This window comes from Ammospiza nelsoni, chromosome 8 (genome assembly GCF_027579445.1).
Source record: "Ammospiza nelsoni isolate bAmmNel1 chromosome 8, bAmmNel1.pri, whole genome shotgun sequence".
NCBI classification, from domain to species: Eukaryota; Metazoa; Chordata; class Aves; order Passeriformes; family Passerellidae; genus Ammospiza; species Ammospiza nelsoni.
The window spans coordinates 3,343,386-3,356,672 of NC_080640.1; the positions used below are offsets into that span (position 1 = coordinate 3,343,386).

General features: G+C 46.7%; 1 protein-coding gene across 3 annotated transcripts in view; it reads left to right on the plus strand.

Moving 5' to 3' along the window:
• The window catches only part of CTBP2 (C-terminal binding protein 2), a 132,400-nt gene that overhangs the window by 57,372 nt on the left and 61,741 nt on the right, over nucleotides 1–13,287 (plus strand). Inside the window, exon 1 of one of the 3 annotated variants that reach the window (XM_059477489.1) lies at nucleotides 5,548–5,715. The exons of the other annotated variants lie outside the window; for them this stretch is intronic. The gene's annotated coding sequence lies outside the window, so the exon portion shown is untranslated. Of the gene's footprint in view, nucleotides 1–5,547; nucleotides 5,716–13,287 lie in introns of those variants that run through there. 3 annotated transcript variants of the gene reach the window in all.

A 13,287-nucleotide genomic window follows, 5' to 3' on the forward strand; every position in this document is an offset into this window, starting at 1 on the left:
AGGATCTGACCTGGGAACCAGGAAAGCCTTGATTCCAATCTCAGCTCCTGCCACCAGAGATACATAGTGGACCAAGTCATTTGACTTGATAATTTATGTGTGTGACACTGGCTGCATCCTCAGCAGTGTGCACCAAGCACCGGAGTTCCCTAAAGCTAAAATCTGTCTTGAGGCAATAAAAAATACCATGGGAGATAATTTGAAAGGGATTTATTTAGGATGCTCTTAAGTAGCATCCACATTTTGGGCTTCTGCTGTTTGTGAAACAGGCTGGAGAGATTTGGGGGCATTTCTGCGAAAAACCTGACAGACATCATGGGGTAAATAAAGGTTTTATCATAGAAACAAAGGAGTTGGTCTCCTCTCCATGAGCGTGGAGCTGTTGGTGACTCTGTGGGTGCCACCAGGGGTTTGTCCATGGCTGGGTGTGGATTTCCAACATCATTTGTGTTACAGCGGTTCCCAGAGTGGAGTGATGGCTCCAGAATGAGGTTTGGGGAAGTTATGAACAAGGTCGTGAGCCTGATGGAAATTTCATTTTGTTCCATATTTATTCTGCTGTTTGGGGTTGCACAGAGCTACTGGTCTGTAAAATGAGGTCACAGCCAGGAAAGAAAGTTTGGGAGCTGTTGCTTTAGAGCTTGGGTTGAAATTAATTATTTGTGTACCTCAGAGAGTTGTACTTATTTTTAAACAAGGCAGCTGGGTTAGAAAGCAGTGGGAATTCATTGTGAAACACTTTGTGTGATGGCCAGCCCTTGAACCTTGCACTCCCTTGGTGCACCACCAACCAGAAATTTAAAATTGGCTGCCCAAAGTTGGCTGTGTAGTCACCCAGATATTTCATCGTGTTATTTCAGAAATCCCAGTGGCTCCAGATGCTCCAGAGCCATGGAGGAGTTCATTGTAGTCACAGTTGGAAAGGTCTGGTGTAGCTTGTGTTAAACTCCCACATGTTTAGACAGGTGAAAGGTGGATACAGAAAGGAAGGCCAGAATAATACCGGTTTGAGAAGGAAAAGTCTAACCATTGTGGAATTGGATGTGAAAAATGCAAAACCAAAGGTGTCAGCTTAGTGTCTTCAAAGGAAAATATTATCTTATTTTTTCTAAGATGAAAACACCTATGAAGTAATAATCTTTAAAAAGCTGAGTCCTCCTCACACACCAACTCAAAATGCTGATAATTTGCAGAAAGAAAAATCTTTATTTTCATGCACAAAACCTGTGGGCTGTGTGGAAAGCAAAAATCTGATAAAATAGCTGAGGCAGGTGCTTGAAAGTGCTTTTCAAGGAGATTTTTCTGTCCAGGTGCTTACATATGCTTTCCAAGGGGGATTTCTCATTTGGGTCCCTCTTCCTGACAGCTTCCCCATCACCCATTCCCTCTTTTATCTGAGCTCTGTCATGTCCCCACCACCCTCCTGCTCTCCTGGTTCAGTGTTGCAGGATTATTTTCAAGGTGAATGTTTATATGCAGGCCATGTTCATGAGAAGTGACTCATCTGTGTAGCTTTTGAGTCGTGCAGTGCTGACTCTGGACATATATTTGTTTTTGTATTTGTTGCTCCCTTCTGAAAAAATCCCAAACAAATATTGAAAGGTGTTCTGCTTAGGCTGGAATGGCTAATTCATCTTTAAATCGCTGTGCTTTGGGAATATTTGGTGGAGGGAGGAAGAGCAGCCCTCCCTCATCATGCCTGCCCCAGGGATGCCACATGGGAAGCTGTAGGTTGCTTTTGCTCCTCCAGCTGCAGACTCAGCATTTGAAGGAGAAATTCTGCCTCATTTTTATGGTTTGACTCGTGACTTTGTTGTTGCATGTTCTGAGTTCCAAGGAGGAAAATAAATGGCAGGAAAGGAAAGGAGAGTAGGATATCCATATGCTTCCTGCATGCTGGGGACTCGTGCTCCATGTTAGCTGCTGATAAGGAGGTTTTAAACCCATACGTATTAAAATGTGGCACATGGGTAAGCACTGGGAAAAATAGATGCATTTTTTGTCTTTAAAATTGCCATTCCCTGGCAAAGACTGTGCCATTTGGGACACCTCTGCTCTGGAGGCTGGCTGAGAGGGCTGGTGTTGTTCAACTTAAGAGAAGAAGGCTCTGAGGAGACCTTGGAGTCCCTTCCAGTACCTTAAAGTGCTCCAAGAGAGCTGGAGAGGGGCTTTGGGTGAGGGCCCAGAATGACAGGACAAGGGGGAATGGCTTCAAACTGACAGAGGGCAGGATAAGATCAAGTATTAGTAAGAAATTCTTCCTTGTGAGAGTAGTGAGACTCTTGAAGCCCAGAGAAGCTGTGGCTGCTTCATCCTTAGAAGTGTTCAAGGCCACACTGGACAGGGCTTGGAGCAGCCTGGGACAGTGGAAGGTGTCGCTGCCCGTGGCAGGGAGTGGGAATGAGATAAGCTTTGAGGTCCCTTCCAGCTCAAACCAGTCTGTGGTTATGCTGCAGCTCTGTGTATGTGCATTGCTGCTGGTCAAGGTTTGGAGGCAACCACTTCATCCATCTCTCACTTCAGTCAATAAAATATGTTTTAATTAGGAAAGCCTTATGTCCATCCTGTTCTCTGTCAGATGCACCTTCCTGGTCCTCAGGAAGGGCAGTGTTCATGGCTCAGTCCCCACTCAGCTTTAAAATGCTGAAGCTTCCATATTGCTCCTTCCTGCACTCTCCTCTTCATTCCCCAGCTTCAGCCTACTCTTGAGAACTTTGCATTTTTGGGGAGCTGAAGAAATTCATCTCCTGGGTTCCTTTGGTGACTCTGTAACCATGGGTGGAGATGTTTATGTTCAGGAGTCCCTGAGCTCCTCCCTGCCTGCAGTAGGTCCATGTTCACATTGATATTGTACAAACCCCAGCCTGTGTGACCGTTTTCCCTGCTGGCACTTCAGATGGTGCCTACGAGTGCTGGCAGCCACGGCAGCGGCGTTGCTGCGGGCTGCCCCAGAGCAGGGATTGTGTTCTCTTGCTCCCTAGCAACTTGGTGTGCTGGTTCAATTACAAAGGGCTCGGGAAAACGCGCTCCATCTGGTTTTCCAACCCCAGATGCGACCACCCCAAAGAGTGATCTAATTCTTCTCTATATAGACTTGAAAACTTCTCACCAGTTGGTGGTGCGGGAAATCAAATGAGAGTCCTTAGGAGCAATAAGATCCACATGCTGGCCTAATTGCACATGGAGCTACACTGCTGCTCCTGCTCCAGTGTGTTTGCAAGGCTGCTCTCAAAGGCGTATTGTTAGGCGAGGGGAAAACCCACAAATCTTAATTTGAGAAATAATTTCATGTGGGCCAATAATTAGCTATTCACCATTGGGGCCCCTTCGTGTCTGGTGTGGTGTGTGAGGAGAAGGCGGGCAGGGCTCACAGGCAGCCTTGGTCTGTAGGCCAGGGGATGTGGAAAGGGGTGATATCTCATCCTGCTTTTCAGTACAGTCCTTTTAGTCTACACTGGATCATCTGAGAGGGTTATTCTTGCTTTAATGTGGTTCAGGTTTTATTTTAAATAAGACCAAAAAAATGGTGCTGCTTTCCACCTCTGCAGACTGAATCAGGATGGGACAAAGGGGAATGGTATTAAACTAAAAAGGGGAGATGTAGGTTAGATATTGGGCAGGAATTATTGCCTGTGAGGGTGCTGAGGCCTTGGCACAGGGTGCCCAGAGAATCTGTGGCTGCCCTTGGATCCCTAAGTGTCCAAGGCCAGATTGGACAGGGTTCAAAGCAACCTGGAAGGTGTGGAAGGGTGGAGCTGCATTATTTTTAGGGACCTTTCAAACCAAACCCCTCTATAGTTTTGTGGTTGTGGGGAAGGAGAGGCAGAACCCCATCTGAGGAGTTACTGAGGAATGGAAGAGTATCACACAACCTTGATGGAATGCTGAAGCATAAAATTTCCTTCCTCCTCTTTTCTGCAGAAGATGCCATCCTGAAGTTCCTGGTTTGGGAATTTTTGTTGGCTCTAGGGCTCGGGATCAGACCATTATCATTTTAAGCTTGTCCTGAGATGCCAGCAGCTCGTCCTGCCTGGCCGGCCTTGCGCTCTTCTACGCGTGAAGAGCAAGGCCGGGAAAGTCTGCAACCAGCACTAGTCCTACACACTTAGACCTTCAGACTGAGCTTTATCGGGGGTGTGCCAGCCTTGAACACTGTCTCTACCTGTTGGAGCGAGCCCTGGTTCGCAGCGGGGCTGTTTTCCGTCGGGGTTTCCTGTGGGAGCCCCGAGCTGCGCACAGGAAGCGCGGCCGGGCCTGCGGCCATTGGCCTCCCGGGCGGGCACAGGGAGCCATGCCAGGCCCCGGCCGAGGGCACCAGAGCACCGGGCAGCCACAGAGGTGCTCCTGGCAGCCCTCAGGAAAAATAAAAACCTACAGAAAGTCACGACCCCTTGGGACCTGTGTTTTGTCAACAAATCGAGCGGGCGCTATTTTAAGCCGCTATGTACCTCACGCTTCCTGTTTTTCAGAAGAAACTTCTTGTTTTTTTGCTTTTATGTTGACGGATTTATTTTAACGGCTTGTTCCTGAGCCGGTGTGAAGGACTTTTCCCTCCCACGAGGAGGGAGGGAGGGAGGCTCCCTGGGGTCTGCCAGGGGGAAGGACAGCCTCATCCCCCTCACAGGGGCTGCTCAGGGGGTTCCTGGTGCACCAGGGGGACTTGAAGGTGGGCAGCTGTGGGGCGGCTGTTGAGGGGACAGCGCTAAGCTGAGCCATGTGTGCTTTTCTTTCGAGGAGCAGTGGCCCAACCAGTAAGGACAAAGTAAATAGTGTTCATTTCCTGCTGACCTTTTAACACCAACAGATGTTTTCTCTTACAAGTACCATAGGCCACTTCAGTCCCTGACCTCATCAAGTGGGCTGCTGCCGTTTTCATGCTTGGCAGTCTATAAAACTCCTTATTTAAACTGTTTTGTTGAGACCTGCCTGCAGAAGTGGATCTCCTACCTTGGGCAGGACCTGTGTGCTCCTAATTAGAAATGTAGTATTTCTGACTTTCTTTTCTCTGGATGGACCAAGCACTTCCTCCTGATTTTTGTCCTCACTGGAGGATGGCAGATGTTTCCTGTGATGGGCTCTATCAGGCAGCTGGGGGAAGTGAGTTTCCCTTTATGACATTTTCCCTAGCATTCTTTGCACAGGTTGGGTTTGAAACCCTGTGGCTGGAGCAGTAACTCCATCACCTTTATCCCTGTTTGTGATGGTTGAGCAGGATGAATGGAATCTTGGAATCCCCTCCAAGCTTAAAAAGTGAAAGAATGGCAGTGCTGGGTCTTTCATCTGTGTGGAGCCATCCCAGGACCCGTTGGTGCCTTCTCCTCTCTTCCCCATGGGTCTTGGTCCTGCCCAAGGGAATCAAGAGGATTTCTGCTCCATCCTGGTCTGCTCTGCTTGGAGATCACATTGGTGTTTCTTTTTTACCATGGTGTCTTCCTCCCTCCCACACCACCTGTGGATGGTGATGGGTGGGGATCTCTGCAGGAGTTGAAGCAATTTGGAATGCAAATGTGGTGGGAAGAGCAGTTAAGCTCTCATTCCTGACAAGGGCCTAGGAACATGCAAGTCTGGCCATGACTTCTGTGCCCAGGAGCATCAGAGATGCCTAGTTCATCCAGGAGACATTTAAAGGTGATTTCTCTGGTGGATTTCCTGGCCAGAGCCTGTGTTCTTCTGCCAGTCCTGCCTGGAGACCATGGGAGCAAGCTCTGCAGTGAGGTAATGGAGGAGGGAAATGTGGGGGCTGACTGGTGTGTGTACCATCCGTTCTTTGGAGACCTTTCCCTGTTGGTGAAGAGCCTGTTTCCAAAACTGATGTGGCAGTAGTGTCTCATGGGATGTCATCAAGCAGGATAAGATGTCTCTGTGATGAAAAAAGCTCTGTGTGGTGTGTGTGGGCCAGTTTATTTGCTGTGCTGTGCAGTGCAAAATTTGTCCTGGGTTCAGAGAGCAAATCACAGAATCCTACATTGGTTTGGAAGAGAACTTAAACCCCATCCAGGCATGGGCAGGGACACCTTCCACTGTCCCGGGCTGCTCCAAGCCCTTGGATATATAACCTTGGACACTTCCAGGTATCCAGGGGCAGTCACAGCTGCTCTGGGCACCTTGTGCCAGGGCCTCCCCATCCTCACAGGGAAAAATTTCCTCATAATATTTTTGGTCTCCTTTACCTTTCCTTTGGGGGACATGTGAGGTATGAATAATTAGCAGTGTGATTTTCAGTTACTGTGTTATGCATCTGGAAAGGGATGTATGTTATTCCAAAGTTCACAGATTTATCTTTAAAAAAGATAAATCTTTAAATCTTTACTCTTTTTTAATAGCATACTGAACATAAGTTGATAGATACTCCCAGGTTGTCACTTGTTGGGTTTTTTGTCTTTCTCTAAGGAGATACTTTGTTTTGTATTTGTTTTTTCAGTACTCTTTGTTTGTACTTGGTGAAAGATGTTCCGAAGTTTTATTTCATGAGTTGAGATTCTATCCAAGAGCAGCATTTCTATGCAGGACAAGGGGAAACAAACCCTCTGTGAGTCAGGTTACCTCCTTTTCCTGTTAAATCAAAAAGAGAAGAATGCAAATTCTTAAAAATTCCTGACTACTACCCAAACATTACCATTTTTAGAGTTTCAAGTTTAGAGAAAATGACTCACAGGCACTTTTAATAAAGGATTGCTCAAAATAGAGTGGAGTGTGATTCACATTAAAGAATGAAGACCCAAGAGAGGCAACAAAGAAGCCTTAACCTGATGCTCCCTCATCCCCATGAGGATATTGGGAAGGGGATGGTTGGGATTCTCCTCATGGCACCTGGTGTTGGGGGAGCAGCATGCAGGGATCCTGCCCATCTTGTTCGTTGGGTTTTATTGGTCACTGTAATTAGGCAATGCCTAATTGTTGAAGGCAGCCCTGAGGATGACACCTTTGAGGCTGAGGTAGAAGCAGATCTGCAATCACAAACCACCCCTGCCTTTTGTTCCCCAGCACTGAGCGTGTGTCCAGCGCCACACTGGGCTATTCTGAATTTTAGGGTCACCGTGGCAAGAGAGATGTCTCATCCACAGCAGTGTGCTTCCTAGAGGGACCTGAAGTGAGGAGCCAGAGCTGGCTCTACCTGAAAGTGAGGAGCACTCACAAAAAGCTTGTAACACAAGCCTTGTGAGAAGAATTGTTTAACAAATAGCCAGATAATCTAGTTTGCCTTTTCCACAGTCAGCCTTTCCCAGGTTTAGCCTTGCAGAGATTTTATCTTGCCAGTCTGCAGAGGTGGTTGCTGGTTGTGGAAAGCATCCCTGACTTACCAAGTGGATTACTGGGCAAAATTGATTTTACTTGGTACATTCATATGCTGAAAAGCAACATAATAGCTTCTGCTTTGCTGCCACGGCAGTGAGGGGGAAGTGCCCCAACATGTGCTGGAGACCCTACACGAGGGTGAGAGGCAACTGGACCATATCCATCACCAGTGTAATTCTGACAGCATCGTTTTGGCTGACTGAGCAGGACCTGCAGAAATGCCTTAGGTGTACGTGCTGATGTATATTTTGTGGCTGTCTCTACTTAAATGCTGTACATTCCCTGTGAGCTATGAGAGCAGAGACCTTCCCTGTGCTCCTTGCAGCTTCTTCAGTTGATATATGGTGTTTTCCTTCCTTTTTGTCAAAGTGTCCTCTGTCCCAGAGATAATGCAATTGCTATTCAGTGCCGTGCAAATACTCTTTTGTATTTGTATCTCTTTTCTATTTAATTACACTGTATAAATGTCCTCGGTAAATTTGATAAGTTGGGTGAAGGATATTGATTTTCGAGTCTCTCTTGTGCTGGGCTTCTTGTAGTAGCAGCAGCCGTTCCCCAGGCCTGTTTCCTGAGGAGGTTTTGAAGGTTCAGTGTTTGAGTAGCTATGGATAACAAAGGAATTTCTTTCTCTACACTCACATTTGATCTGCTGATTGCAGGGTTTAAGGCCAGGGAGAAAACATTGTGTTGGATGCTTTGTTTTTTAAAGCCTTAGACTCACATCTTCTGCACAAGCAGGTGGGAGGGGAAACCAAGAATAGAGCCATTGCCTTCATTCCTGTAAATAAAGCTACGAGCTCTGGGATGAAATGAGAAGGGGATGCTCCCAGGGTCGGATGAGGTCCTGGGGAGCAGTGGGAGGATCCTGGAAGTGTTCAAAGGCAGGTTGGAAGGGGCTTGGAGCAAGCTGGTCTAGTGGAAGGGGTTTGGAACTATCCAGTGTGTAAGGTCCCTTCCAACACAAACTGTTCTGTGATTGCCTGACTCTGGGACTTGCAGCTGGGCAGGGCCCCCCTCACCCCTCCATCACCCCGTGGCTGACAACAGGGCAGGAGGGGAGGAAGGACCAGCGAGTGTGTGGGGAGGCAGAGAGGAGGGGAGGGAATTTTCAGGGCTAAAAGGGGAGGACCAATGGTCTATTTTTAACTGCAGTTTTGAATGTGAAGTGTCACCGATGTTAAAAAAAGCTCCTGGTAAATGGTGGGGAAGATGCAGGCGATAGTGCAAAGCCAGCTGCAGCTTTTTGAACTGTTCGCTGATGTTTGTGGGGAGGCTGCAAACACTTGATTTGTGGTGATGTCTTCATTTTCCTTTCCTCAGCCCCAGGTCTCCCTGTGCCAGTGACTTTCTTTAAACAGTACTTAGTTCTCAGCTTGTAAGGATATTTTTATTCTTTAAGAAGCAAAGAAGAGAGAAATACAGATATTTGAGCACTTTCCTTTTGTGTCTGCTTTCGTCGCGTTCTCTTGGAACATAAATTTTTTTTATTTTTTTAATGCTGAAAATCGGACGCTGATTTTTTTCTGGCTAATTTCCATGTCTTTCTCAGACAGGATTTTTAGCCTTGATCTATAATGCAGGCCTGTGGCTGTTCTTGCTAAAAGTTTGATCCCACCAGGGCTTTCATTATAAATCCTTATTTTCAGTAGCAAATTGCTGTCTGCAAATGCCACCTCTCAGAGGTTTGGGTGGGTAGGGGGGCGTTATAGGTAGGTCAAGTCCTGCACCTCTCTGCCATCCTCCCCAGCTTCCCCAGGGTTTGGGAACGTGAGGTTTGGGTGTATTTGCTGCTGGCTGCTCTGAGGCAGGAGGCTGGAGCCATGGCTGTCACGCCAGTGATCCGTGGGATAATGCATCCCCAAGTCGTGGCTGTTTCTGTCTATTGTGTCACCGATCCGCGCATTAAAGGGACCCCGAGTAGGTGTTGCTACAATAAACCCTAACAGCTCTATAGGAGCCGTCACAGTTCATTGCATCAATAATCTGTGTATTAAGGAGTCCTGAGCAGGCCTGGGCACACAATGGACCGTTATGGCTCCAGATGAGCATGGCTGAATTTAGGTCAGTAACCTGAGTGTTGTTAAATCCCAAAATTGCCCTGCTACAGGGAGCTGGCAAGGCTTGGAATAAAAATGTGTAGATGATGCAAACCTGGTGGTTGCAGGGAGTACTCTTGTCTAAAGGTTGGTAGTGGGAGAATTATTTAATCTTATTTATTGCTGTTATCGAAACCTGTCTCTACTCACTTGGCTCCCTCCTTCTCTCTCCTTGGGCTCGGTTGAGTGATGCTGAAAGCAGTAGGGAGAGGCTGGGATGGGATGGGATGGGATGGGATGGGATGGGATGGGATGGGATGGGATGGGATGGGATGGGATGGGCAGGAGGAGGCAGAGTTCCACAGTTGAGCTGTCCTGCATCCTGATGGGCTCTTTCCCACGGGACTTCACGGAAACACTCAGATGTTTCCATCCTGCCTGTGCCTGACCCCATGGAGCTCAGTATTGTCTGGAGCATGGCAGATCTCTGGGGACTCCCCAGACCCCTGATTACTCCAAAAGCCACCCCCCATCCTCATTGCTGACCCATTTCATGATCTAAGCCCTCGTTGGTGCTTGATGCCCCAACACCTGGCCGGGCTCTTCTCCTCTCTGCCATTCTTTGCATCCTGCCCCTTCCTTCCTTCCTCATTTCCCTCAGACAAGGCCCTTTTGTGGGTAGGTGGAGGGAGAGGAATGCCTCCAGCGCCGGCCGGAGAGCCCGGTTCTCATTGTGGGTGTACGCCTGAATGGAGACGTAGCCTTGAACTCTTGAACTCTCTTTTTTTTTGTTGAGTAAAGCTGCTGTGTGCTGAAAACAAACAGGACTCACTCCGGTGGAAAGAGATTGTATAGTGGGAACAGGTCTCAGACCATGAGAAAGGGGTTTTTCCATGTTTCCATTCTGAGAGTTTCCATTTGAGATTTTGCCAGCAGTTGGGCAGCAGAAGATGAATTAGCTGAGCTGTTAAAGGTATTACACGTGTTTCCCCCTTCTGAGACTTGTTAGAACATATTTTCTTCAGTGATAAGTGTTACAAACAAACCACAGTTTTCCCCTTTGAATATTCCTTTACACAGAGCATCGTCTACATTAAAAAAATAAGTACGTTAAGCAACATGAATAGCTTCAGGCTATTTTATTTCATGTTGCTAAATAAGTCAATGCAGATGAGTGCTTTTTATGTAAGAGTGCCTTGTAAATATAAGCTCTAAGATAAGGGCAAACTATAACTCCAGAGATTTCCTGGAGACAGAAGAGTGTCACTGCTGCCTTTCACTGTTCCCAGTCCAGGCAGAGATCCCAGGACAAAGATTCAAAGTGATTGCATTTGTGCCATGTGTGGGGGAGTTCAGTGTGCTGGAGGAAAGCTGAGTCTCCTGGTTTGCTGGGGCAGGAGGGGATTCATCTTTGCTCCTCAGATGAGTGAGGCTCTTCCTCTGGGTGAATGGTGGAATCTCCTGCAGGGCTGAAGGTTCCTCCTCTGGGCCTCAGCTGGGATTTGAAGAAGTGGGCTGGTGTGATCTTTTCCCAGCATGTGTGGGTGTCCATATAATAGTTAATTGTCTGGTCCTGATTGTGGAAGAATTAAGAAATTAGCAGTGAAGGCCAGAATTCCAGAATTGGAGACACTCCAGTTGTGTGTCCTGTACGTCTGTAGGACTGGGATGTGGGTACCATCATGTCCTTGTCACCACCTGGTTACAGTTCAGGACACTGAGTGTGCCATGGCTTTGCCTGTAAGGATGTCCTCATCCTTATTTCATTATTTCTTTTAATTAGGAGTAGTGATACAGAGCCAAGGACTTGCAAGAGTCTCAGAGAGAAGTGGTCCTGGTTGTAGTCTTGGTACTTTGGCTTGGGCTCCCAAGGGAATGTGCTGATCCTGAGGTGGTTCAGATTTTTATTGCTGCTCTTGCTGTTTTCTACTTTCTGCTGAGGAGGAATTCAGGAGTAACTTGTGAGTATTGCAGGAGTGTTTGCAGATGTTCAGTCACATCCTGCAAGGCAGGAGCTCTGGGTGCTGCTGTGGTGCCTCTGCAAAGAGATCGTAGAGGGAGATGGGCTTGGGGGATCAGCAGCACAGAGTCACGGGGATGGGAGAAACACAGGGATTCACAGGGGCATGGGATGTGTGTGGCAGGAAGGGGTACAGAGGCTGGCTTTTGGTACATGTGGCTCTTGACCCCATGGAGATTTTGGTATGCAGCTCATACTCAGGAAGTTTGGCCACCCTGATTACAAACATACGTATATCTGGAGATGTATAGCGAGATTATCTGCCTCTTTCCTAATTTGATTTGCATTTATATGGGGAGAGGAAAACCACTGGAGCAGGGGAGTGGGTGGCTTTGTGTGGTTCCCTAGCCAGCAGACGCTGAAAGCAATTTACAGTTCACATTTAGCAGTATTAGTAGTCACCAGAAGGACACATCTGAAGGTAAGTGGCCATGTCCTGCCTCTTGGCACTGAGGAAGCTGGATTTGCCTTTGTTCAGCTCCAGAGATGGATGAGCTCTCCCATCTCGCTCCAGTGATGGGTAATGATGCCACGGCACAGTTTGCAGTTGTTCTCTGTTAATCATGTTCACAATTTAAAACATAAAGTGCTATTTGTGAGAGTGAAAAGGTTGAAATTTGCTGTGGTATAGCTGGGTGGGGGCAAGAAGTGAACTGAATAAAACCAAACCTTGGAAGCAACAATAGCTGCAAACGAAAAGGGTTTATTTAAGCAGGACTTTTTTCATAGCTGTTTCATCTTATTTTCTTCTTGTCCTTGCTCTTGCTTGCTCATCTATATGCAGCATATGGAAAGGTTGAAAAGTGGCAATTACTAAATGAGAGTCGACAGAAACTGTTCTCCAGCAGCTCCAGATGGGGTTAGTGATGCTGTTCCCAAGCTGCCGGCGCTTCACTCCGCAGTATAAAATGCCCTCTAATGGACAAGTAACTGCATAACTCATCCAACAAACCAGCAAATACTCATTTTTCTCAAGATTTCTAATCTGCTGTGCTGCTTTTGATACAGGAGCAATTAATGGCTTGAGTAGAGAAGAGCTTTTGCTTATCCAGATGTGCAAGCAGTGAAGGTTCACCTTTCTCCAGCTTTCATCTTTGTGATTAGTGCAAGTCAGTAATTTGTAATTTAGGAATTTTGGTAAAATATAGAATGAGATTTTATTTTCCAGTATGGCAGGGATCCTTGGAGAATGTAAAATTATTTATGTATCTTTTCCTCTTGTTTCATTTGAAAACTTAAGGGTAGTTTTCCAGCCCTTTACGTGCTTCAGCAAGATCCGTGTGCATGTTATCAGCATTAGATACTTAGAAAAACAAGATAAGAGAGGTTGAAGGAGGCCCATGATTAATTAGCAAATAGATTAGGCCCTCTCAAAGCTAAGTGGATAATTGGGGTTCAGCTCCTGGTTATTGTTTTGCCCACTACCAGCCTCTGAAGGCTGTTGGTGCAGGGTAAGCAGAGCATTGACCTGCTCACTCCTGGTGCCAGAAAGAGAGATGACAGTTATTTTCTTTAAAGCAATTTTCTTGCTGTCTGTTGGGGTTGCTTGTTTGTATTTCAGCTTTAGGAATGAAAGGAGTGCCAGTTCTGGTATTTCCTAGTTTTGCTTGAAAGCTCACAGAGGATCTGTGGAAGGCTGTTACTACTTGACAAGGGAGCATTGTCTGGATCTTCTTTTCTCAAAGTCAAGAGCAAATCACTAATGTTGAAAATTGAAATAGGTAAAAGAAGTTGAAAATAAAAGGGATGTCTCACTCCCTTCTTTTTTGTACCATGGCTATTGAGGCAACTTGAATACTGTCATTTCAATTAATCTTCATAATATCTGTCTGGCTGCTGAGAACCCAGTCTGGAGAGGAATTTGTAGCCTGACACGCAATTCTCGCAGAAACTTTTCTAAAAAATCCAGTTCCAAACAAAAACCTTTCTAGTGCT